General features: G+C 39.1%; 1 protein-coding gene across 5 annotated transcripts in view; it reads left to right on the top strand.

The window, feature by feature from the left end:
* The window catches only part of ESRRG (estrogen related receptor gamma), a 657,690-nt gene that overhangs the window by 235,674 nt on the left and 394,216 nt on the right, over positions 1-27,800 (top strand). Inside the window, exon 1 of one of the 5 annotated variants that reach the window (XM_033200763.1) lies at positions 1,855-1,884. The exons of the other annotated variants lie outside the window; for them this stretch is intronic. The gene's annotated coding sequence lies outside the window, so the exon portion shown is untranslated. Of the gene's footprint in view, positions 1-1,854; positions 1,885-27,800 lie in introns of those variants that run through there. 5 annotated transcript variants of the gene reach the window in all.

The raw sequence follows: 27,800 nt of genomic DNA, 5'->3' as shown, positions 1-27,800 counted from the left end.
TTCTGTATTTACTAAAAAATACAAAAATCAGCAGGGCATAGTGGCACGTGCCTGTAGTGCCGGGTACTTGGGAGCTGAGGCAAGAGAATCACTTGAACCTGGGAGGCGGAGGTTGGAGGTTGCAGTGAGCTGAGGTTGCTCCACTGCACTCTAGCCTGGGTGACAAAGTGGGACCCTGTTTCAAAAAAAAAAAAAAAAAAAAAAGAAGGAAGAAATTTCTTTAACAGGTATATTAGATATTTTGTAATTCATTTTCCTTTAATAAATATTTTTGGGAGTCTACTAATTTCCGAACTCTGCTCCTGACCCTGAAGCTACAATGGTGACAAGGAGACAGAGCCCCAGCACTTACAGACCTTAATGTCTGGTGGAGGTGTTCCGTTATTATGTAAATATATAAAGAGGACTGTCCAGAATTCTAGAGGGTAGGGGTAGGAAGAAAATAAACTGAGGATATGATAGAGAACAACTGAACAGTCAGAGGAGGGTTGAACTTTAAGGGGTAACCTTTGAGCTGAGAGCTGAACAAGGAGGAGGAGCTGATCCTGTGAAGATTTCAGGGTGGAATGTTCTTGGCAGACGGGAGAGCAAGTGCAAAGGCCTGGAGGTGGGAATGCGCTGGGGTGGTTCAAAGAACAGGAAAACAAAAGCAACGCGACTGGAGCCTAGTGAATGAAGGAGTGTCTAGACTTGAGGCTGGCAGGTAAGCTCAGACTCGATTGCATTCAGCCTTGTCGCCCCCAGTAAGGCGTGCACAATATATTCTGTGTGTGATGGGCAGCCAGAGTATCTGCTTGCAGACAGTGTGTTGAAAGTCTTAAGGTTTATTGAAGTTCCGTCCCTGTAGTATTCCTTGCATCTTTAATTTGCTTGGTTAATCTTTCATTACATATAGTATGAAGGAGAATTCAGCCTGTGTTGGATTTTCACAAGAATTCTGAAACCATTCTAGTTTGAATGAAATAAAATGCTATTTTGTGTTGGATGGTATTGAAAGGCTGCCCTATCTGCACTGGGCCCTTAATCTTATTTTGGGTGTGTAATTTTTCTTGGGCAGTTCAGAAGAGGGTAACTTTCTGTTTCGTGCATTCTTCATATCACTGTTCAATGCAAAGATCCCAGCAACTGCTTCGAACCTCAGAATACCTGCCTTGTTGTAGGCTTCCAGGCAATGACTGGGGTTTGCAGTCACATACAATTCAGATGACCCATTTGTGTTTCTAAACTCCGAACCCGCCTAATGATCACGCCACAGCCAGAGAGTTGTTGGCGGAAAGCTGTCTTCCGGGCTTCTCGTTGAACATCTCATTCTCGGGTGTTTGTGTTGCCCCTCCTCTTAGGGCTTCCTGAGCTCACTCTGATAAGTAAAGCGAAGTTTACTTTGTTAAGCTCAGCAGTTCCCAGCAGTAAAGAGATAAGAAGGGGGAAAAATATAAGTATCTTTGGGAGAAAAGAAGCTGTTTCTGTTTGTAACAGACGCTAAGTGCGCTTTTTAATGACTTTGTTTAATTTTAGCAATCTCACACTACATTTACCAGAATATCCAGAATATCCCCTAAACTTTGAAGTTTACCAGAGGGTTTGATTAAGCTACTTGTCTCTTGCAGAATTATCACATCTGCAGGTAGAACCCTCTGAGTTATTTGAGGAATGTCAGTTTCACTATGTCATCTGTGAGGGTCTGTTGTTGTTTATCTTGTTTAGAGAATTAAGAAATTATTATCTCACTAATTATCAGTTGGGGGGTGATGATTGCAGCCGCAGTAAATACCATACTAAAATGTGTAGCCCTCTGATGAATTTTCAGAGGTTACTGCTTACTGGGTCCCTTTGTGCTAGGGGCATTTTTGAAATAATCTTTAATACTCACAGCAACCCTGCAAGGTAGGTACGGTCACTATGCTTGTTTTGCAGGTAAGGAAACTGAATTATCAAGAGGTTCAGGGATTTCTCCGAAGTAGAGATGTGAACCCAGGCTCTTTGAATCAAGCCCACTGCCTCCTCCCTCTTGTGCCCCGGGCTTTGTGTGTCCTCCTTAAAACAAATGCTCAAGTGTCCAAGCAAGAACAAAATTGGATCCTGCAGAGAGTTACCTCGTCTTTTTAACCAAATAATGATCCATACCTGGTAGCATGCTGCCAGAGCTGCAGAGGGTGGTTGGTGTAGATGGCATGTCAGGGGCATTTAGTTTAACCAGGACATCCACTGTCCTCATCCTCAATTCCCCAAGGCACTTCTTACTCTTCAGAGTGTTTTTTTTTTTCTCTTCTGCATCTCTGGGTATTTCTTCAAATGAGATTCAGTCTATCCCCTGAGTATATAGGCCAGCAGGGACCAGCTGTACAGGGTTCCACTGCCTGCTGTTTCCTCTGTGAATCATGTTCACACCCTCCATTCCTTACACCTGAGCAATCAGATTCTAACCATATCGCTACAGACCTATAATCTCGTTCTTTCCATTCTTTCCTCCATAGTCCCCTGACACACACACACACTTGAACACTCACAATCACACATATATATGCACATACAGCCATGGACACACAAACACACATGGCTGTCTTTACCTAGGTGCCTTTTAGCTTGAAAAAGAGCTTGGCCCGGTGCTACAAGAATCACGGTCTTTCAAAAAGCACTCCATGAAGAATAACATGCTGGGTAATGTCTCCTGTAGTCATTTCCCACGACAGGGATTCCCTGCAGTGCAGCATTATGTAGCACTGGCAGTCTATGCTAGATGATATGGGCCTGGGACACACAAATGACTAAGAGAATAACAGTGTACATGATTCCAGGTATGTTTTACAAAGCTCAGAGAAACATGTATACATACACACACAAACGTGCAAACAAACACATGTATACAATTATGCACAGGTGTTCCCTTAAAACTGGGCTATGAAAGTAACCCCAGCACTATGCTTTTCACACAAAGGCCATTCATAAATGCTTGATGAAACAATGACAGCCTTGTACTATTTCAACAAGCGGGAACGTGCAAACAGGATGGAGTTCAGTTGGCCAGCAGTCACTGTGAACCACAGACCAAATGTGTCAACAGTAAAGAGCTGCCACTAAAAAGGCTAGCAGATCCAATGCTTTACGTGTGGTCATGTAATAGATCAGCATGTTCCATGAGGTAGTGCAGCCTAGAAATTGAGTGTCGTTTCAGCCATTAGTGTTGTATTCAGTGTGGATCTGCATAGCCATTTCAGAAGCTCTTATGCTTCCTAAGCTGGTGGAAGTCTCAGAAGAGATGGGACTATTTACCAGCTCACTGCAGAACTCTCAAAGATGTTAGGAATGGGTCCAGCATCGAGGAGTATGTGGGCAACATGTGGGAGCATGAACAGAAAAGACTTAGTGGTTTCTCTCCTCTCTTTTGTCATGGAGGCAGAAATAATTCTCAGTGTTTTCCTTTTCCTTTTTTTCTTTTTCTTTTTCTTTCGAGACTCTGTTGCCTAGGCTTGAGTGCAGTGGCACGATCTGGATCACTGCAACCTCTGCCTCCCAGGTTCAAGGGATTCTCCTGCCTCAACCTCCCGAGTAGCTACGATTACAGGCACCCAATACCATACCCGGCTAATTTTTGTATTTTTAGTAGAGACGGGGTTTAGCCATATTGGCAAGGCTGGCCTCAAACTCCTGACCTCAGGTGATCTGCCCGCCTCAGCCTCCCACAGTGCTGGGATTACAGGCATGAGCCACCGCACCCAGCAGATTCTCATCATTTTCAATGTCAGAACCACCTGCACCGCCATTCAGAATTGTTATAGAGAATGAAGAGATGATTCAGAAATTAGAAGCTTAGGAAATAGCAGTTGGGAGAGATGGCTTGAGAAGATCATGTAGATGAACTTCAGATGTAAAAAGGAAGTATTGACCTTCCTGTAATTCCTGCAACTTGGGAGGCGGTGGCAGGAAGATCACCTGAGGCCAGGAGCTTAAGATCAGGTTGGGCAACATAGTGAGACTCCGTCTCTACAAAAAAAGTGAAAATAAAAAATAAATTAACTGGGCATGGTGGTGCATACCTGTAGTCCTGGATACTTCGGAGACTGAGGCAGGAGAATCACTTGAGCCAGGAGACTATAATGACCTATGGTCATGCCACTGCACTCTAGCCTGGGCAGCAGAGTGAGACCCTGTCCCTGAAAAAAATAAAAGAGGTATTGGTAGGCACTTTGCCACTGATTATGTTTTAAGAATACAGTTATACTGCTAAAGAGAATGCAGGTAAACATTAGAAAGATGGTAGAAGACTGGTGTGGTGGCTTACATCTGTAGCCCCAATACTTTGGGAGGCCAAGGTGGGAACATCACTTGAGCCCAGGAGTGTGAGACCAGCCTGAGCAATATAGGGAGACCCTGTTCCTACAAAATATACTTTGAAAAGTTAGCCAGATGTGGTGGTACACACTGGTAGTCCTAGCTACTTGGGAGGCTGAGGCGGGAGGATTGCTTGAGTCTGGGAGGTTGAGGCTGCAGTGAGCTGTGATCATGCCACTGCACTCCAGCCTGAGATACAGAGAAAGACTCTGTCTCAAAAAAGGAAAAAGTAAAAGCGAAAGACAGGGTGTGACTTGAGTTACACACTGAGAAGAATCTCTTAAAATCAGATGTAGTATCCTATATGTCAGGAAGTTGAGAAGGGGGGATTAATTCTCTGTAATTCTTTACTTGGGGGACCACATACCTTCCCAAGGACTTTTGCAGCTTCTGACTCTGACTCTGTACCCATTCTGTAACCCCTGCCCACCATGCACACAACAAGGTAGATGCAGTTTTTGACTCTCCCAGCCCATCTCCATGTAGTTTTTCAATTCCAATCATGTTTTGTTAACATAGATACATCATCACAGGGTTAAGAAGCAACCCCCAGCAGCAGTGAATCTGGGATTGTTTCTCATAGTCTAGCTTTAGTTTCCTCTGGTTTGACAGCTGGGAGCTAGCAAGTGAGAAATTTGGGCTCCCTGCATGAATATTCTAGAAGCTTATTTCACTTGGCAATGTGACACCCTTAGTGCACTTCTAACTTCTGCTATTTCTCTTCATAGTCATTATCTGAGATTCACAAGAACTGGATATGGTTACATGTCCTGGAGTTCTCTCCAGTGTACACTTTGCAATTTAAAGATACAGATATAGTAAATGTATTATGATTACCTGTGAGCCCTTAGTGTAACTAAAGGGGATCAAGCTGCCGTGGTTTAAAATGTTATTATATAATCTACCCTTGGTCCACTCCTTAAAGTGTCAAGGTCCTTATGATTTGGGACCAAGAGAGAAATCATGAGACTGACTCTTCATATAAAAGTTTGAGGTAATATGGTGCATAGCTAAGGATTAAATTTATACACTAGTTGAAAATTCTTGCCCCCCTTAACAGACCAAACAATATACACACACTCTTGCATCCACACACCAGATATAATTTTGCTCAATTCTCTATCTGCTTCAGGGAGTGTTCCCATTACTGCTTTATTCTGGGAGCTTTCCAATGTCAGCAGTCTGAACACCAACATGAGTGGGTGATATCTTCCCCCATGCTTCTGGGGAAGCAGTAAGCATCCCGAATCAAACCTGAATATTTGGGGTTTTTTATTTGTCTTTGGCAAAGCTCTAAAATTCTCGATTTGTGAGTTGTCAGCCCAGGAGCACTGGCATGTTATTTGAGATAACTCATCTTCTTTGACTCTTCTCTGTAGCTCTGGACCATGGAAGTCTGTAGCAAGTGCAACAAACACTTCCATGCCTTATTATTTAAATATTTTATAATGAGGTTATAAAAGCTTCTGATTCTGTAGGATAAAAACTCTAATTTGGATTTTTAAAAGCAGCTTCGTGATAGCATATAGGGATGACAAAATTGTTGAATTTACAAAAGCAAGGGATGAAGGAAAACACCTGTCTAGTGCATTGTGATATACAGTGAGTGATTCTGATGTACAAGCCTTAGGCATAAGACATAACTCAGATGAAACGGTGTGTTATGGCTCCACACCCAGAGACTTGGCAGGTAATCCAGCTACCTTTCGGGCCTCTGTAGCTGCTAGCATCTGCCAGACTCACCTTCTTGGTGGGCTGATTGGCTTCTGCTGTTTCTGTCACCCATCTTTTGTTTGGATTTTAGCCAAACATTCCCTGTCTTCCCTCATAAGCACATCAATGTTAGCATCATCCAAGTATCTCTGACAGCTTCTGTATCGTGCCATGTGAGATCTGTAACTGCATTGTATGCAGATGGGGAACAAGGCTGCAAGAGGGCTTATGCAGAGCCCTTATAACTTCCACCATGGCTGGTGATTACCTTTCAGTGTTCACATGTTGAAGTCAGAGAGGAATGTTAGCAGACGTTCTGTTCCAGGGGAAATTCCAAAATGATCTCCTAAGCGTCCTAGGATTGCAAAACATAAATGAAGCATTTCTCTTCCTCATCTTCAGTGGCCCTAAGTAGACGACCCAATGCCTTTGAGATTGTTTCAAAGTCTTTATTTTCAAGGCTAAAATTAGTGGATGAAGAGTAGAAATATGACATAAATACATTTCTTTTAAATCACTTCTCAATGATATGGAAGAATATAAACACTGTCAACATTGTCTATAAAGTTTAACACTAATACCAATATTTATTCAAAGACTAAATTCCAAGTGTCCCAGATTATACCATTAATGACAGTGGTCAAGTAGTAATAGAGAAACAAAGTCCAGGTGTCTGTAGTACTTAGCCCTGAAACTTTCTTTTCATTATCTATAAAGTTTCTTAGCCATTCATTTCCTGAAAACAGCCCAAATGTCTTCTTTTTAAAGAATATATGTACAGATGATCACTCAGTCACGCCCGGTTACTACTTCTCCTGAGACCCTTAGGAGATGTTTCTAGTCCTGCCTGTGACCCAGGATCCTGCCAGAGGAGAGAATGTGCTGTTCTACTCCTGAGGCACTTGAGCTAATGGGAGTGTATTGAGCAGAAGAGGCTAGGGCTGGGTGGCTTTCCCTACTGCCTGGTTAAGATTTTCTTTCCACCTGGGACAACAGTAGAAGAAAATGTATCTTAGTGTTCCATAGACATATTTTCCCATAAAAACAATAGTTCATTTACTTTCGTGTTCTATAGCTGTGGTGTAGTGACCTAGAAACCTAAGCTCCATTGATGACTTGGTTTCTATGGAAAAATTCTAAATACTAAATGATCATTAAATCCAAATGCACTTTCAGGGTATAAAAGCTGTGACTACCTCTTGGGCAATGGTGTAACATAACGTATCAACTTCTTTAATTAATTAATTTATTTATTTTTGAGATGGAGTCTCGCTCTGTTGCCCAGGCTGCAGTGCAATGGCATGATCTCAGCTCACTGCAGCCTCTGCCTCCTGGGTTCAAGCGATTCTCCTGCCTCAGCCTCCCAAGTACCTGGGATTACAGGCACCTGCCACCACACCCAGCTAACTTTTGTATTTTTAGTAGAGACAGAGTTTTACCATGTTGGCCAGGCTGCTCTCGAGCTCCTGACCTCAAGTGATCTGCCCACCTTGGCCTCCCATGTGCTGGGATTACACGGCATGAGCCACTGTGCCTGGCCACGTACCAACTTCTTATAGTAGTCTTGGCTTAAGGGTAATGGTATATGAAATGAGTCCCACCTTCCACTGCCAAATCCTAATGATTCCTTAAGTCACTTCAAGGGAATAGTAATTCTCATAAATTAAGTGGAGAAATTCATGGTGCAAACTGAGTTGCTGAAATGTAAGTCCTCTTGCTTAGTTTGACTAAAAAACTAAAATCAGATCTTTCTGATTTTTTTCCCCCTGCACTTCTCATGTTCCAGTCTCTATGCTAAGGACACAGCTTTATTATCTCATTTCAACCTCATAATTTGCGAAGTGGTGGTTTAACATGTGGGTGCATACTCATTGTGCAGATGAGGAAAGCCTATTGTGTGCCAGGAAATGAGCCAGGCCCTGCCCAAGGTCTCACTGATAAAGGGTGACAGGATGGGACAGTACATAGACCCACCTTCCTTTTCCTGGCTGCCAGGCTGCCCATCTGGGTACACCAATACTGAGCTAGTAGCTGCTCTCTCAATAGTGGGGTGACAGCTCACTTTTTTTAAAGGATTGGGTTCTTCAGAAATTGTGCCCCTTGCAAAATAAATGATTGCCAGTTTTCCTGAAATTGAACTGAGGCAATTGAACCCTACGATGACAGTTAGAACAACACCATCCTGTATTTTGGATGAACAAGATTATTTCACATATTTGAGCCATTTATTGATTCTTCTTCTAATCTCCTGCTCTCCTTTGCTCCCTTGCTAATTATATTCCTGTAGGCTTGATTGTAAGGCAAAACTGTGTACTTTGCAGGGAAAGCCTATATGAATGGGTTGTAAGTCTGTTTGAAATGGCATTTGTCATTTTTAAAAAATGTGTGTGCTTTTAACATTGTAGAGCCATTTTCTCAGTGTAGTCCACAAACCCACTGGCAGTGCTAGTTAAAAATGCAGATTCCTTGATCTGTTTAATCCAGATCTCTCAGGGTGGCTCAGGACTCTGAATGTTAAAGACTTCACAAGGTGATCCTTAGGCACATTTGATGTTTGAGAAACTACTGACCCCAAAAAAGGTTAACTAAGGCAAAAATGGCCAGTGGCATCTCAATTCCCCACAACCCCAAGAGTAATTTAGTGATTTTACTCAGAGGTACTTTGTATGGCAAATCCATTGGGTCCTTCTCATTTGTACATTTTCTTTCCTCCTCATTCATTTCTTCCCAGGGTTACTTTTCAAACTTCCATGCTCTTCACAACGGCTGATCAATGAACTTAAACATAAAAGACAAACTTAAACTCTTCTCATCTCTTTTCATCCCCTCCACAGCAAATGCCCTTTCATCTTCTCAGACATTCCAAAATGTGGCAAAAAAAGATGGCTCTGCAACAGATGCAATTCTTTCTAGGTCTCTAGGTAACATTTTAACCTGTGTAATGTTCACTGCACAGCATCTTAAGTAATATTCCAGGAAATACGCTGCTGCTTGTTAAAAAGGATAGGACCCAAGAGATGTCTTTAAATATGCCTGTAAAGTGAGAGGTGCCAAGAGAAAGATAATATGGCTGATTATAGTTATTTACCTTACATTTTCATTCGCTTTTAACTGGGTGTAATTTAGGGGCATGAAATCTCTTATTGGAAGTGTATTTGCATTAAACAGCTCTAAGCAACCATGAAAGTGCAGAAACTGAAAAATTGACAGACTGGGTTCCTAGAATCCCAAAGTAGCATTTTTGTAATAAGCATACAAACAAATCGAATAAACATGTTTTGCTTCAGCGATTTAAAGAATACGGTCTTTGGAGTAATTTGTCTTTTTTTAACTATCATTTCTAACCTTTTCATTGCCTATCTCTAGTTTGCAGCTCCCCCTAACAATCTGTGGCAATTTCCCAACCAGCTGTTGGTGTTCTAGTACTGGGTGCTTTGTTTCGATTTCCGTGAGCTATCAAATCAACCTATAAAGGGGATTACCTGAGTGCTGTTGTTTCCCAGGTTTGCATTTATCAGTGGGTCTGTTTTTGTGTTTGTGTTTTTGTTTTCTCAAGATACTTAATTCTATGGAAAATATGCTTGAAAAATTGCAATGGCCCTGAGTTGCAATGCTCAGGCCAAGTAATCAGAAGATGTTTCCAGTAACATGAGTAGTTCTTCTTTCCTCCCAATTAATAGCAATGACCCTCAGCATTGATCTGTTAAAATTTTAGCCTCTTTTTTTCGGATATGAGTAAAGGTTTGCATAAACTTTATTTGGAAGAGAATTTGTGTATATGTCATTGGTCTCGATGTGATGTGAAAAACCAATCATTCATATACTCTTACCCTTGGGATAACTAAAGTCAGTGTTCACACTTGGACTTAGTAGACGAATGAGTACAAGGAGAAGCCTCATATTTTACTTTGGATTTTGAATCTCTAGTTAAAAAGAAAGCAAGGAAACCTATTTTCATGTCTTTTATGGTTAAGTTCTGATTTCCATTTGAACTCACTGCAAACACTAATTTTTCTGTATGATGGGGGAATGCTGCCACTTGTCAAATTATTAAATAGAAAAAGGGAAGGAGAAAATAAAAAGAGGCATGATATAAGAGCTCTTTTTGGTTCCCTTTTTTTCTCTTTTCCTTGCCCTCCCTTGCCCTATAACTCACATTTTCATTCAGGTCAGTCTGACTATAGTTAGTGAATGTGCTTTCACTAACATCTCCATCATTAGAAGGAAAAGTTGACTGTAAGCCTGTTTCCAGAGTTGTGAATAATATTTGCTCATTTGAGAAGTCTCTTTAGTTTATTGGAACTTGCTAAGGTAGAAGAACATTTGTATCTTTCAGAGGAAAATTTTATCTTCCAATTAGAGCTGAAGAAAAAATTCTCAAAGAGAGACTCTGTTTAAACTGACGACCCTGTTTTTCCACCATCCTGATAAAATGACAAAGATTTTTTCACCCTAATTGGCCCTTTAGTTTTGGATCCCCATATATGTCATGATGTGCTTTCTATCAATAAATCCCAGAGATCAATAGGTCTTAATTAATAGGTTTTATGAGTTTGCTCTTAGATGGATGACAGTCATATTTTTAAAAGTAAGAAACAAGCAAAAATTTTCTAAGTAATTTTCCTCACACATGAAAGGAGTTGTGACAGGATCTTATTTGCTGTCAACAGTATTTCATTCACAGTGCACTTATTAAAAAATTAGCTCTATTTTACACTTGAAGGAAATGCAGTGGTGTTTTAGAAAATACAACTAATATGGATGTTTATCTAAAGATGGGAAAAAGAAAAAAGCATATTTCTGGCATGGTGCAAGGGTTTATTCCCCCCAGCCCAATTTGCATGGTTTGTCCATACAAACTGAAAAAAAGTAAGTATAGGGAATTATAATAGAAATACATAAATCAGAGCTATAGTAGACTTGAAAAGAAATATATTTTAGCAAATTTGAATCTTCTTTAAAAAAATTAATGGGGATGGGGGAGGAATCAGGATGAAACAGACTAAAAATAAACAGCTGCATACTACTTCATTAAGCTGCTGCTTGGAGTGATTTTCCCATTGATTAGTCTAGGGGCTAATGCTGGTTCATTCCTCATTTCATTGCTAATTAACATCAGTGCTGCTCCTGACCACTTGACCGTGTTCTCTGGTGAACATGTGCTGGTTTGGCAAGTAATCGCTCTCTTCCTCCTCCCTCCCCACACTGCCTCTTTCGCAAGTCCCCAGCTCCCTCATCTTTTCTTCTTTCTAAAAATAAGATTTTCAGCTAGGAGAGAAAGAGGAGAGCCTTTAAGTTATAGCCTGCTCGTTCCTCTGTAAAGACAACAAACTTAATAAAGAGATTAGATGCCCAGGAGAAATAAACACAGCTACTCTACCCAAGCATTTGATTGAGGGGCTGTGTAAATGTAAGATGATTCACTCCAGCTACCATAGGACCTGACTGGCGTGGTTCATTTTGCGTTTGTCTCGTTCATTCTGGCTCTTTCAGAATATTTACAGGACAAATTACCTGACTCAGGGAGTTATGACCAAAGACCTTTAAAAGAGAAATTGAGCATTGACTTTAAGGCATCTATTTTTTTAAGACTATGTATATTTTGGCTCCCGAGTCTGTGAAATGAAATTCACTACCAGGTCATAGTTTCCTGATCTGACCCATAGTTATAGCTTTTGCAGGATGATCCACAGTCAAGCAGAACATAGGTTATAATCGGAGCAGAATACTCAATTTGGCAAACCAGGATTAGCGATGAGAAAAATCCACAGTATAAACATAATGAAAATCACTTGCCTCTGTTCCAGGTCAGGAGGTCAGCATTTCCATACACTGAAGCCAACATGCGTTTTGGAAAAAGCCTTTCCAGAACCATTGAATAATGTGTTGTTTTGACTCAATTCCAAATCGTAGCATCTCTTTTAATTGAATAAAACATTACATTGCATTTAGAAAACAATTTCAAATTAGTTTTGATTCCTGTAGTTTGATGCATTCGATTCCCTTAGTAATGGTGAAGCAGCCTTCCTTCACACACATCTTTTAGGAGCAGTCACTAAATAAAGTTTACATTTCTTTTACTTTGCAGCCTGTCATTTTCCTTGCCAACATTGTTTTTCCAATAAGCTTTTTAGTATGTGTTTCTAAATACTTAGAAATATGTATGTAGAAATACATACTTCAGTATGTATTTCTTGCCTGTGTGTTTACGTCTTATACATTTCTGTAAGATTTTAAGCTCCTTGAAGGAAGGAAATATGTCCTTTCCTGTTTACAATTAAAAGAAGATGTATTGATGGCTTACTGCTTGCCACACACTTTGTCTAGGACAAATGACACAGTCAACTGGACGAATGGAGGGCTGGATATTTCTTTAATAGCAACATAATTCTTTCATGATTTATCTTTAAAGTTCATTTTATTTATATCCTTAAAGCTCCTATTTATTCCTGTGTGCCTCCTGGGACCCTGGTACTACATTAGATACTGGAATTTCAGTCTTATCTGAAATAGAATGGAGTAATTCTTGCTGAGCCTCAAAAGATGGTGTAGATGTTGAGTAAATTGTAAGCTCCCTCCATTCAGGAACTGTGTCTATTTGGTCACCAATAGATTTCCATTATCTGTGATATTGCCTGGCAGAATGTTTGCTCAATACATGCTGTTAAAGGAAACAGAATGGATGGAGGAGCATTCTAGGCATCAAGGACTCCATGAACAAAAGCTTGGAAGCTGGTCCCATATTTGTTTTGTTTCAACAAATAGCAAATAGTTTGTTGAGTATGGTACATATCAAAAGGAATCACTGAACATAAGTTTGGAAGGGTAGCTTAGGACCAGATTGTGAGCAGTCTTAAATGTGCAGCTAAGGAATTTGGACTTTATTCTTGTGGGCAGAAACTGGATATGGTTAATGACTGATCACAGTAACCTTTATTTGAAGAAAATCACCTTAAAACAAGGCAGGGTTGGCCATCATATATTAAGAACGCAAAGAGTAGGGGGAGGAGTTGGGCTTTTATTCTGGTTCTATAGGTGCCAAGCAGGGCAGGTGGTGGAGAGGACGATTAAATAATTCAGATGTGCTGGCTGTAATTGCTGTAATAGCTGAGTGCTGTTAAAGTATGTGAGGACAGTGCTGTGTTCATTGCCATAGATCAGCTTGCCACTGCTTCGTCCTTTCGCTGAATTTAATTTCTCCTTACTTTCTTTGCTTTCTAGACTGTTGGTATAAATCGGTTCAAAACAAATCCTACAGACTCAGCCTGCATGAACTGAGGTCCTCCAAACTCCAACATCCACTTTAGCTTCCATAAAGAGGATAGAAGGAACTGAAATATTTCCTCATAGCTTGAAATACCACAGCTAAACTCCCCATAATATGATTTTTTGTTACATAGAGGCTAGTTTTCTTTCCCCCGGGAGAGGTAATATATAAACGTTATAGGGAACCTTCAGAAGTCAATGCTTTTACTAGAAATCTAGGGCTCCAGGGACCAAAAATCAGAAAGTATGCCCTTTCCCCTTAAAACTGCAAAATAAACAGCTCTCTAAGGAGAGGGTCTCCTTCTTGGTGGACATGCCTGATATATTTGCCCCTAAAGTATCATATTCTAAGATCAGAGTTTAACACTATGTTCTAGTTATCTGAATGCCATAAGGGGAAAACTAAGTTTTCAATTAAATAATGTTTTCTTTTATTCCTTATATAACTTCAGATTTAAATATCTGCTCACAAAGAATCTACTTGCTTAAAAGTGAGCACCAGCCAGGTATGGTGGCTCACGCCTGTAATCCCATCACTTTGGGAGGCCGAGGCAGGTAGATCATGAGGTCAGGAGTTCGAGACCAGACTGGCCAACATAGTGAAACCCCGTCTCTACTAAAAATACAAAAATTAGTCGGGCCTGGTGGCACATGCCTGTAGTCCCAGCTCCCAGCTACTTGGGTGGCTGAGGCAGGAGAATCGCTTGAACCCAGGAGGTGGAGGTTGTGGGGAGCTGAGATGGTGCCACTGTACTCCAGCCTGGGCAAGAGAGCAAGACTCCATCTAAAAAAAAAAAAAAGTGGGCACCACACTAAGTATATTTGTTTTTCTTAAAAACCTCCTCTTCTTTCTTGATAACTTTATTTCCTCTGCCTCCTAAAAAAAAGGTCTCCATAAATAAACACTAAGAGACTAAGATGGAAACTTTATTGAGAATACACCTGCTAGTTGACCCATGTTTTGCTATCTCTGTGGTATGGGTCCTGCCTGGGATCTAAACTGATGAGCACGAGCAAGTGGCTGTTGCCGAGCTTATGTGGCTTCTTAAGACAAAAGCAGGCTTGTTCTTCCAGATCATAAGTGAACCACCTAAAATGTATGTGTGTATATGTCTGCTCATACATGTGTGTGTGTGCATGTGTGTATTAGTGTGCATGTGTGTGTGCATATGCACTTCCCCATGCATGCGTATGTGTGCAAAGGAAAGGATTTTCTATTTGAGGTTCTGGAGAAAAATAAGTTTCATTAGTTGAGCATCAAGGAGAGATTCAGCCACAGGATTGATTGTAATAAGCTGCACCGTTTTACTAAAACTCCATTACTTGTTGAGCTATTAAGTGATGAAAAGGATTAAGAGAATATAAAGAAATCTAATAAAGATGATAACAGTGGAGCATTTCATAAAATTTGCATGTGAATTTATAACGTTATAATCTGTCGGCAGACAGCGTTGTTCAAGAAAAGAGAAAAACTGTACCATACATATAGGCATAAAAAATGCAACAACAGAGTTTCCGGCCAGGAAACCTTTTTTTCCATATGGGCATCCATATGTTTTTTCTTGAAATCCATATTTTTGGCCTTGATACCCATATGTTAGCTTTTTGCCCAAATAAGATTGTGTAATCATTCTTTATTATTTCTTCTTTCCTAGAAGTGATTACTCTAAGGTTTGGGAATTGGGTGGGGAAATTAAATGGACAATTTTGCATAGTAGGGACACAAACATGTAAAAGAAACAGTGAGAAAGGAGAGACATGCACACAGTTTTATGTGTTTTTGTGTATGTGTCTGAATTTGTATTTATTTTGAAACTACGTGTGTGTTTATTCAGTCTAGGTGAGACTCCCATAGTTTGGATTTTTATATCACAGGTCATGTGTCCCAGGTTGATGCATCCATGTGTCCAACTAGGCAATGGAGAACACTTTCCGGGTGGGGGCAATAAGGGGAAGTATTTGGCTGAGTTTATTCTTCTATACATTGGAATTGCTCAGTAAATGTTCACTGTAAAACTCTAATTTTGTTATTTCCAGCCCAACAGGAGCAGTGATAGGGTCACAGAATTTATTATATCATAGTGGTCAGTTATATTTAAGATTTTGCCTCTAGACCACAAGCTCCTGAACAATAAAGTTGGAATTGTATTGTATTTACTTTTGCATCCGCAACTCATAGCTTATGGCTGGATTCCAATAAGTGACTTTCGGCTCATTAATCTATTAAAGTTCATTCATAAGGACAAAATGATATAGGCTTTATAAAACACCCCAACTCAACAAGTTTTCAAGCAAGCACATTCAGTTTATTGCAAGCATTTATTTATTTTTATTTTTACTTTTTTGAGACAAGGTCTCGCTCTGTCACCCCAGCTGGAGTGCATTGTCACTATCATGGCTCATTGTAACCTCAACCTTCCGGGCACAAGTGACCCTCCCACTTCAGCCTTCAAGTCACTGGGAATACAGTCATGTGCCAGCACATGCGGGTAATTTTTGTATTTTTTGTAGAGACAGGATCTTCCTATGTCTCCCAGGCTGGTCTTGAACGCCTGGCCTCAAGTGATCCTCCTACTTCAACCTCACAAAGTGCTGAAATTAATATGTGAGCCACCACACCCAGCCTATTAAAATCATTTAATGTGGAGATAAGATTGATTTTATTCAATCTGCATGCTGGGCTATCTCCATATAAGATTTCAGTATTTTTAACCCTGGTCTCAAGTAAATAAAAAGAGACCTTTTCATCTTTTTCCTCCACTTTCTATACACAGTAAAATAATTATTATACTTAAATGTCTTCACATACATTTACCTAGAAGCCACTTGATTTATTGAGAATTGATTTATCAGGAAAGCGAAATCAGTGGATACGTGAGACGTCCCACCCACTGAGAAATACTGTTGGCAAACAAAACAAAACAAAAATGTTAAAACTATAAATACCTGCTTTTATGAAAATTGCTAAAAGTGGTACCCTTTTACTTTTCTGACAGCACCTCATTTGGCTTCCAGAGATTTAGGTGAAATTAGAGTACGGTTCACGATGGGTTTGCAAAGAAGACTAGAGTGGAGAAACTCCTTTTATAAATAGATTTATTTTATTTTCCTTCATTGAGGGGATTTCGGCTGTCAGCCACTTTCTATCCTCCTTGTCCTGATGGCCCAGCAAGGTGAGAAGTGGGTGTCCATGGTCTGTCAGTCTCAGGACCTTTGATTGACAGCCTGCTGAATTGCTTTCTACAAAAAAGGCTGCTGCAGTGTGCCTAGCATGTGCAAAAACCCTCTGCGTTGACCATTTACCAGGCATTTTGGCTTGAAATTTGTGCTTCAGCAACCTTCTTAGAAATGTCCAGTCAGAGCATGTGTCAGGGCCACCCCTGCTGGATCTCTCAATGTGGAGAGTCAGCATTTTGACTCCCTCCCAACAAACTGGAAGGATGTCAGCAATCTTTCGCTTATTACATTCCTAGGAAAACATGCTGAGATAACGCTACAACGGCTCAGGGTGTAACTTCAGTTGATAGGCACAGGAAGTAAAAGTTCACACTTCTCAGTTCCAAAGGTTTTAAACTCTGAAATTCTGTCCTTTGTCTTTTCTCATTCTTCTGAGGATTGGGATGCAAAGATGAGTTTATTTTAAGATTCCTCAGGGCAGCATTTCATTCCTTGACTCTTCTATTCTTTGCCGCATTACCTCACTGCATTAGTACTTGTATCTCCCTCTGATGGCATCTAGTTTCCTTTCCATTCACAGTGGCCGGGGATCATATCTCTGATCCACTTAGAAACACAGTGAACTCTACCCCTGAGAATGTAAACGCTTTCTCAGTCACATCTATTGATCTTCGGGGCTCTATTTTTGGGTTTCCATTCACGCACTCATTTGACGTTTGGGATATTGGCTGTTCCTTTGAGGGGCAAATGTTAAGGTGGGTGCTAGGAACTAGATAAAGAATAGTTCTGTGATTTTCTAGAAGCAACTTTTGATATAGGTATTGGCGAGAGTCTGTATGAATTCCATACCCCTACAGGTAAAATGCAGAAAAGTAGACTACAGTAAATGTATCTTGCTGTACACGCTGAAAGAAAAGAACACTTAAAAAAATATTTTAACACTATAGTTTGTTGAAGCTTGTTATTATAAAGCCTAAGTGTAAAATGCATGAATAAATAAAACAAACAAGCAAATAGTCTCAGAAATTTAGCAAATTATTCCTAGATTGAAATTCCTTTTTCTAAAGAACAACAGAGCATATTCCTTTGAAGACCCAGAAGTTACTATAATTTGAAGGCGACACATTTTATGATGCCATAGGAAATAAGGAAAAGGAAACCCAGAATTGGATTTTAAAAATTCTGCAGCTGTAATAATGAATTGTTGCCATGAGAAAAACACCTAAATTAGAGGAGAGTGACTGTCGGTCTTAATAAGAGGCATAGTGGAAAGCACTTCTTGAAAAAGAAGTAAAATAAAGGAAAAATTGCATTGTTGGAGGGCTAATTTGATGAGAGGACCTCAGTAAATTGTGATTGCACAGTTAATAAACCCTAGAGCTTTTTTTGGAAGACAAAATTAGTTGTTTGGTGGTTAAAAAAAAAAAAGAAAATCAATTACAAATTGTGTTGTCTTCTTTAACCAATCAGGCAGAGAAACCGCCATAATAATGAATACTCAACGTGAATAGAACTTCACTGCATCTAAGATTTAGCTCCTTTTTGTCACCAGGAGACTGAAAAGTAACATTTTTAAATGGGGAGAATGTTTCTTCTTATGGCTTTAAAGAAATGTTTTCTATCCTTTTTATATGAAAGGTCTATGGAGAGATATGAATGCATTTATGTATATTTTTTAATACAGTTCAATAGTGATGAGTACCTGGTAGCTTTTCAGAGAGGAAAAACAAGCCATTCAGAGGAAGTGGGTAGGAGTTTCTGCATGTGGCAGAAAATTCTAAAGCATTTATGAATAAATCGGTTACGTTAATAAACAGAAAAAAATGGGGTTCTATAAACAGAACCATAGTATACATACTCTTTAAAAAATTAAACAATCATCATCACTTTAGGGAACAATTCCAAGTACATGCCAGGATGTACATGCAATATCATCTTTGTGTAAAAGTGACAGCATGTTTAACAACCAAGAGTAAATTTTCCTATTTTTCTTGACCTAATTCAGACATGTACTAGCATAGAGAGTCTCAGAATTTAAAGTGCTTGTGTTCTAATAGTTCTGACCGTTCAAGTTTGAAATCAGTTCCATGAAATTAAAAAGCTATTTTCCTTCAGTACGAATGTAATATATACAATTTGGCTATTCCAGGAAAGTTTACTTAACTGATATGTAGCTGAAATACTGTATACATTAAACTCTGAGTCAGCGTGGTTCTGTGGGAGGATCTGGGCTTTTGAATTGGCCGGAACAGAGTTGGAGTCTTTACTCTGTATACTTAATGACTATGGACAAATTATATTGCCACTTGGACCATTGGTTTTAAGTTTGCAAAGTGAGGAATATCATACTTTCTTAAAAGGTTGTAGGTAACTGCCCAAAGAATGAAATCAGTTGTTATAAGGGGCCAGGTGCCGTGGCTCACACCAGTAAATCCAGCACTCTGGGAGACCGAGGCGGGTGGATTGCTTGAGCCCAGGAGTTTGAGACAGGCCTGGGCAACATAGCAAAACCCTGTCTCTACAAAAAGTACACATACACACACACAAATAGCCAGGTATGGTGATACACACCCATAGTCCCGGCTACTTGGAAGGCTAAGATGGGAGGATCACCTGAGCCCAGGAGGCCAAGGCTGCAGTGAGAAGTGATCACGCCACTCCACTCAAGCCCCAGTGATAGAGTAAGAACCTGTCTCAATCAATAAATAAATCAATCAATAGAAAGAAATAAGTTGTTATAAAATATTTGTGGATCCTGGCAATTTAGTAATTAAGATAATAGAAAAACAAAATGCAATTTTTAAGTGGAATAAAAATAGCTGTTAAATGAATTCTTGAAGGAATACAGGCATATGGGAGGATGAGGAAGCTTTTCAAGGCATGTTTACAGCACATGCATGGATTATGATGTTGGTATTACCAATTCTTTACTATGCTTTTTTCATACCCAAACATACCTTCTATTTCTTATATGTTTTGTTTGCCATTAGATACATTTCCTCTATGACTACATCTTCTACTGCATTTAAAATAATAGATTGGAGCTATGAGTTAAATGAGCATCGCCCCACCTTGCCCAAAAGAGCCTTCTTATGTTATCCAGCCAAATAAATCAGGAGATCTGGAATTGTTTTAAGCTCTGGTCAGTTAGGTATACGGAGAGAAAATTCCCTGTTCCAGCTTCAGGTGACCCTACAGGACAGTGCATTGTCTCAAGTGAAATGTAAAATGAGGTGGATACATACAGTTCAGGTTGGCTGGAGCAGGGTAGGGAAGATTCCAGTTGTGTTCAGTTGGTTGTTCCTACCTAAGGGACACGGATACTCAGAGATTATTCATACTAGTCTTACTCTAGCAATTCAAAAACAAAAATGAATTACACAATATGGAAAGTATCTTCAGAAACTCATGACATTAATTGAAAGGTCAAATAGAGGAAAAGGAGTTTTTTTTAAAAAAGGGACGAGGCCGGGCGCAGTGGCTCACGCCTGTAATCCCAGCACTTTAGGAGGCCAAGGCAGGCGGATCACAAGGTCAGGAGATCGAGACCATCCTGGCTAATACGGTGAAACTCTGTCTCTACCAAAAAATACAATACAAAAAAAAAAAAAAAAATTAGCTGGGCGTGGTGGTGGGCACCTGTAGTCCCAGCTACTTGGAGGCTGAGGCAGGAGAATGGCGTAAACCCGGGAGGCGGAGCTTGCAGTGAGCTGAGATCCGGCCACTGTACTCCAGCCTGGGTGACAGAGCGAGACTCCGTCTCAAATAAATAAATAAAAATAAAATAAAATAAATAAAAGGACAAAGATGGTTACAGGCTAGAGTTTCTAAGAAGGGATTTATGTAGGAATGAGGCATGAGTCTGGCCTTAACGAATGAATAATGATTGAACATGTGGAAGGAAATGGAACTGGGAGTAAGCGTAGTTTGTTTTATCCGAGGGAGGGAGGAGGTCCATATGGAGATCAACCTATATGAGGAAAAGATAGCCTGTATATTTGGGGAGCAGCAAAAATGAAAAACAGTGCAGCGTCAGAAGACACTAAAGGAAACACTAATATATTTAAAACTTTCCTATGAATCTAAAATGATCTCAAAATATTTTTTAAGGAAAAAAAACCCTGGCAAGATAAAACTAAAATGGATGAATAAGGAAATAGATGGAAATCATAAAAAAAGAAAAAAACTTTAAGATTTCATCAACAGTCAATAAAAAGAAAAATGACTATTAAAAAACAAAGTAGTGAGAGAATGGGTGATTTTTCCCAAGCAAAATCTAACTTGGAAACTGGGAGCCTTAATTTATAGATGGATAAAATGGAACTGCTCAGATTAGTGGTTCCTCATACTCTGCCTGCTCCGCAGCACCCCTCATCTCATGCCTCCTCTCCCCAGACATCTTTAGAAGTCAATCTGTGAAATTCTGTCTCATTGTTCTGTACACAGGCATATCCATATGTCTGTACAGTGAACATATATTCTATTTGTGTATTCTACTATGTACTATATACTCTCATATAGTGTATACCTTATGTGTTCATATATATTTTATATATGATTAAATGAATATGTTAAATGAACACAGATTTTAATATAATTCTATTTTATTTAAATGAATCAAACTTCTCTGTCTTTCTGTCATGTATCTTGCTGCCTTCCTTAAATCTGCTCTGAACCATAAGTCATCTAGCCACTTTTCTCCTCCTACTTGGAATAGTTGGAGTATGTGATGTAGTGATTGATTTATCCTTCCTTTCAGGGACCCAGTACAAGCTGAGAGGAGGGGATTAGCAGAATACAAAGTCATTTCACTTCATCCTATTTCCTGCTCCACAAAAACAAAACAAAACACAACACACACACACACAAACAGAAAAACAAAAGAACAAGGCAGAAAATTTGTGTGGAATGTGGCCGGCCTCTTTACATACTGCTGTATTGTGTGGCTATCACCAATGGTTTCATTAATTTATTAAGAAATTATTTATAAACCAAAACAAAGCAGCTGTAAACCTCACTGCAATTAGAGCAGAGCCCAACATAGAAAGCAGCCAGTGTGTGTTCAGGCATGTTCTAAGGGAGACATAATGGCCATTTCTCTCTTTGGATCTTTGACAAAAGGTGCCAGAGAAGGGTGTCTTGTCCTAGACTAGAGGAAACTGAGAAGACTGCTCCAGGTACTGAAGAATGCCCAAAGCAAAGACTTTAGCAGCTAATGAGAAGTTATGAGTGCCTCTGACAAGCCTTCCCTCTGCTGGTATGATTATTCTAAACCTTGAACCCACGAGAGGCCTAAGGAAGTTTCAGGCAGCCACCGCACACATACACCAGGGCAAATAAATGGATTTAAAAACAAAGATAATGTTATCAGTAGCTGGCACAATGCCTTGAACGTAGTAGGCTCTCAGTAAATGTTTCATGAATTGAAATGTGTTTTCTCTGGAATCGTGTGTGTAACAAAGAATGAATTTGATTTCGTTGGCTTTTGAACATGGCATTTGCCCTGCTATCTAAGTCTTTTTTGCAAATATATCTGTCACGCAGCATGCTGTGTTCTTACTATATATTCATAAAGCAAGAGATTTATGTTTCAGTGTAAAACCAAATTGACAAACCTAGTTTCCTGCAGCAAAGCCTTAAGTGACTTGCTGATGGGATTCTGGAATGTTCCCTCCTAAGCCAAAAGGGGAGCCGAACAAAGGTAAAACTTTAGGAGAACATAGTCAACAAGGTAAGAAGTTTGGTAATGCTGATTTATAAAGACACTGGAACTTTTAAATGCATACTTTCATTCTGAAGGACTGCAGTGGGGATTTAAAATACGACTATTTAATTTTTTAAAATTACATAAATTAAGTGAACAGCCCATTAGCAGGACGCCATCAGGATCACATGGCCAATTCAGATCAAGTTATATTATCTTGTCTGCCAGATTTGAATAAGAATTAAGAAATTACTATTCCAAAGTGGTGTTGGACATTGATCCTCATTTGCAGTGATATTCTTCACGGTAACTACCTGGAACTGACTGCTCTTGCAGGCATGCCCCTGAATCTTTGTGGTGCTACCATTAGGGGGTGTATTAGTTGGAGAGCAGCAGCAAATTAATTGTTCTACCTGCCTTTGATGAAATCTTATACTGCAGGGACCTCATGTTGAGGCAGGAAGACATACCTAACGGAAAAGGACTCTGATGAGACAGAGCTTTACCTTTTGGTCTACTCCGCTGGATTAAGCTTAAGCTTTATGGCCCCATCGAAGCAATAGAATCTCTTGGATTCCCTTTGCTACTGTCTCCCTTCTGTAACCTGTATATTCAAACCCTTTATTTTAAGCAAGTGTTTATGGCCATCACATTGAGCAATGTATCTTTTCTTTCCTTTTCTTTTCTTTTTTTTTCTTTTCTTTCTTTCTTTTTTTTTTTTTTTTCAGAGAAGCCTCGCTCTTGTCTGCCAGGCTGGAGTGCAATGGCTAGATCTCGGCTCACTGCAACCTCCGCCTCCCGGGTTCAAATGATCTCCTGCCTCTGCCTTGCAAGTAACTGGGATTAAGGCGCCTGCCACCATGCCTGGCTAATATTTTTTTAGTAGAGACGGGGTTTCACCAAGTTGGCCAGGCTGGTCTCGAGCTCCTGACCTCAGGTGATCCGCCCGCCTTGGCCTCCCAAAGTGCTGGGATTACAGGCGTGAGCCACTGGGCCTGGCCTGAGCAATGTATCTTAAGAGCAAACCCTGCTTAGGATTTAACATACCTCTGGGTCTGCCATTGTCTTAGCACGTTGTTGGTACTCCATGTAGTTTAAATAAGGAAAGAGGTAGTTTTCAGTCAATATAGGCTTATGCTTTTAGATAGCATTTTTTTTTTTTTAGACAATGACTTCCAAATTGTGACTCTCTTGAAAAAAAGAGTGAAAATATCAAAGCATGCTTTCCCTCTTGGACAGCTGACAAAGTATGAAATGATTAAGTTTCTTATTCTATACACTCAGAAATTAAAAATAAAATAAATACATTTTCCATTTTACTGAGGTCATTTTAATGCTACTTTTACATACTCTATTATTTTTCTTCTGCTTTATTTTAGTGTGTTTAAAAGCCAGTTTCCATCCCATTCCCACTCATTTTCTGTATTATTAATAAGTTTATTATTTCCAAATACACCTGACATCCTAACTTCTCTGTGAGATACTCTTAACTACTCTAATACATATGTTTATACTGAAGAATTTAGTTCTTATACCAACTCAGACTTTGCTCTTTTCATTTTGATAATCTTACTGGGACACAATCTGTATTTTGTTTGTTTATTTCAGCATCTATCACGTTGTTGAGTATATTCTAGGTTCTAGGAATTGCTTGGCTTTCCTTTTTCATTAATTCATTCAACAACCCTTTGCTGTTCTCCTGAGAAAGTGAATTTCCAAGGCACTCAGAATCCTTAGTCCCTCCAGTCAAGGAATTTACACCTTGTTCGGAGCAGTCTGGTGAACCACAGCAGGATGGAGACTCCGGTAACTGACAAAACTCGTATTTTGTTTCAAAGCGAATGGACCATCTAAGGAAGTGAAGAAATCAAGGAATGTATAGCTCAAGGTCCTGGCTATGCACCCATCATCTGCATAACCTTGAGAAAATCACTGACACTCTCTGAACTCAATTACTTCATCTGTAAAATGGTGGTTATAATTATAATGCCCACCTGCCCATAACGTGGTTGTGAGGGCTGAATGAAGGTATCATAGGGAGAGTGCTTATGTGAATCAACAAAACACCATACAAAATATTATTCAGAGGTCAAGTCCAAGCCTATTTTCTTAAGGATTAAAAAAAAAAAAAATCCAGTGCATAGCAAACTCATTGCCTTCAGAAGACTCATCAGCACAGTTTTGGAATTCTGTACTTTGAAAACATGACAACAGATGCTAATGTATGGGGCTATATAAGTCAGTTACCAGATGGTTCACAACACATCTTTCCTATTAGATTTATGCCATAAATCTTCATTCCCCTTGAAACATTTGCTTGAATGTGTCCATAACTTTTTATCCTCCTTTCATATGTTTGTGTAGTACACATCTGGCTTCCTTAACGTCAGATTATCATTAGGGTCAGGTATTCTTTTCCTTGACCAATATGGTAAAATGAATCCCATTTTTTGTTGTTGTTGTTGTTGGGGGAGCTGGGAGGTAGCAACAGAAGGGTAGGCAAGGGTGGTCATGGGAACCCTAGATACATAGAAAAAAACATTTTTGTTTTTGATTTTTTTACTCCTCTTTTCATATAGCTACCAGCCCTCTCTCCCCCCCAACCCCTAACTCCATCCCCACTCCCCCTTAATTTCTGTGCAATATTAGAAGAGGACCAGAGGAAGTTGGTGTGGCAATTCCTGGGCACAGGAAATGTAGCTTACATCTGTTAATATCTCTGAAAAATGATTTTCCATTGTTATTGATGCTTGCTAACTATAGTTAATTTCTTCAGATGAGCAAGCTATATTTGACGAGCTACCAAGCTTTGCAATTATTTTGAGGATAATCTGCATCTGCTTTCTGTAGTCTTTATACATCTGGAGAATATCCTGTCTTAGTGAGGAAATTATGGAATATGTTGAAAAAAAATTGAGAGTTGATTTAGGAACTGGTTCACTCCAATTTTTACCAAGATTTTCTTTGGTATCATTTATTCATACTCAGTATAAAAAGCATGTAATGTACATAAAAATAGAACCATTTGAACTTTGCTAGTTTAATTTATGCGTTTTTTCTTTTATTTGTATTTTAGGGATTTTCCCCATGACTGACTGCAGAACAACTCATTTTCAATTAATATTTTTATTTTATCTTTAGGTTCAATTGTTTTAAGGTAGGAAGAGAGCATATTAAAAGGCAATAATTATTCTAGTGTGTGTTCAGTAATAGTGGATCAGCAATGCTTTTTATCTTTGTAAAATAGTTATGATTTGTCTTTCATTGAATACTTTTAATATAAATAAGAATATATTTTGAGAATTCCAATTGTTCTCGTTTGTGGATTCATATCTCATATTCCTTACTCATATACTTCCCTGCCACATTTAGTGTTTTACTGTTATGGGATTATAAATCAATATATCCAATAGCTTCTAAATTAAATACAAAAGAGAGAATAACTGATGTTGGTGTTATAAATGTAAATACTAATATGTTAGGAACATTTACCTGATTAAAGTCAAATGAAACATTAATAAGTGTGTTAGAAAATTATAAATGCAGTGCTGAAGTTACATTTGGATATAAACTGGCTTCGTAGAAATCTTTAGGTGGCTGCCCTAATGATGGTATCAAGTCCTTCTGCTTATCAAAGGATTATATTCTTCATCTGTAAGATAAATGCTAGACAAAATTATCTGCATGGTTTTGTTTTTAGCATTAATGTTATCAATCCTCTAAATGTTTTTGTTTGTTTATTTGTTTTTGTAGAGACAGAGTCTCGCTCTGTCGCCCAGGCTGGAGTGCAGTGGCACAATCTCTGCTCACTGCAAGCTCCGCCTCCCAGGTTCACGCCATTCTCCTGCCTCAGCCTCCTGAGTAGCTGGGACTACAGGCATCCGCCACCATGCCCGGCTAATTTTTTTGCATTTTTAGTAGAGATGGGGTTTCACCATGTTAGCCAGGATGGTCTCGATCTCCTGACCTTGTGATCTGACCGCCTGGGCCTCCCAAAGTGCTGGGATTACAGACGTGAGCCACCATGCCCAGCCTAGTTTATCTTTTTTTGAAGTAGTTTACTTTTAATTACAATCTTTTTAAATAAATGCATACCTTGTTGATACAAAGACATTTAATATTAACAACTATCTATATAGTTCACAAATAGAAAGTTCAGGACATCCTAGTTAGTGATGTTTTATTGATTTCATTGGTGCCACCAAGATATTTTGCAAGTTTAAATGTGGTGTAGCTACACATATGTATACCATATTTGGAAAAGGGCGGTGGGAGATGGAGACAGATTAAAAGAGGGAAGACTGCTGCTAAATTATCCTACTTTAGAGGGAGGATGATATTGGAATTGAGGTAATTATGGAGGGTAGCTATTTTATTGTTCAGAAAATTCTACAACAGTGCTTTCATTAACTCTCTGGTGATATTGTCACTAAAGGAGTAGAAAAGAAGAAGAGAAATGAAACAGCAAAATAGAGATCCTCTCTTCACTCTGCTGTGTTTGCATTAATGCAGCATCGTAGCAGCTGGTATCTTTTTTAAACAGCCTTTTTCTTCTTCTTTTTTTTGTTTGGTGGCCTTTTTTTCCCCTCAAGAGTAAGCCGACCAGATTTTCACTTTATGAAACTAGGACAGCCTAGCAGGGGATGAGAATTTCCATGAACCATCTTCTGGGGATAATAATATCAGTAATCAGAGACTGTCATGGCAATTGCAGAGAGAGATGAATTGCAGTGGACAGGAAGTCAGCCCTGTTTTGTTTGTTTGTTCTTTTGAGAGCGAGTTCAGTGCTCCATAACCATTTACCAAAAAGTTGAGCTTCAGTGCAACCCCCTGTAAACTCTTGAACTCCAAGTTATTTAGAGACAAAGACAGATGGCAAAGCAGATTTGCTGAAGAATTACATAAATGGACTATATTTCAGTAGCTACATGTTCACCTATTTACCTCTAGAACTAAACTATCTGTGCTAAAGCCAAATTGTTAGTTAAAAACCAGTTTCTCTCATCTCACATGTAGTCTTTGGCCGCTATGCTCACCTAGTGCTTTTTTGTCCATCTATATAGTTGTAATTTAATCTTTTTTATTCAAAAATATATTCTTTGGCCTATTTTGTCTCAGGCACTATGCCATGTATGAGGAAATATAAGGATAAATACTATGTGTAAATCTGACATTTATGTGGAAGAATAAAGATGTCCTAGCCATTTATCCATACTTTTATCAAGTTATAATTTAATACTTTTGCAGTATTTTTTAGTATTTTGAACAGTAGTCTTCAACAGCCTATTTTGAACATTTTGAAAAGACATGCAACCAATAGTACTGAATAAAAGCACAGAGTAACATAAATTGTGAAAACCTAGTATTTACTAAAAGTGGTACCGAAAAATTAATGGAGAAAAGACAGACTGTGTATTATTGCTTTTTGAAAATGTTACTACATGGAGGAAAACAAAACCGGGTTTCTTCCTAATGCCTCTTACAAAGACAACCTCCAGATGTATTATACAGATAAACGTAATATAAAAGTAATAGAAGAAAATGCAGGAGAATATCTTCATGATCTACAAATGGAAAAGGAGTTTTTTTAAATCTCAAAGGCATAAATTAA

This window comes from Trachypithecus francoisi, unplaced genomic scaffold (genome assembly GCF_009764315.1).
Source record: "Trachypithecus francoisi isolate TF-2019V2 unplaced genomic scaffold, Tfra_2.0 Lachesis_group5, whole genome shotgun sequence".
NCBI classification, from domain to species: Eukaryota; Metazoa; Chordata; class Mammalia; order Primates; family Cercopithecidae; genus Trachypithecus; species Trachypithecus francoisi.
Note: the sequence above shows the minus strand (reverse complement) of the source record. Positions and strands in the feature narration are given on the sequence as shown.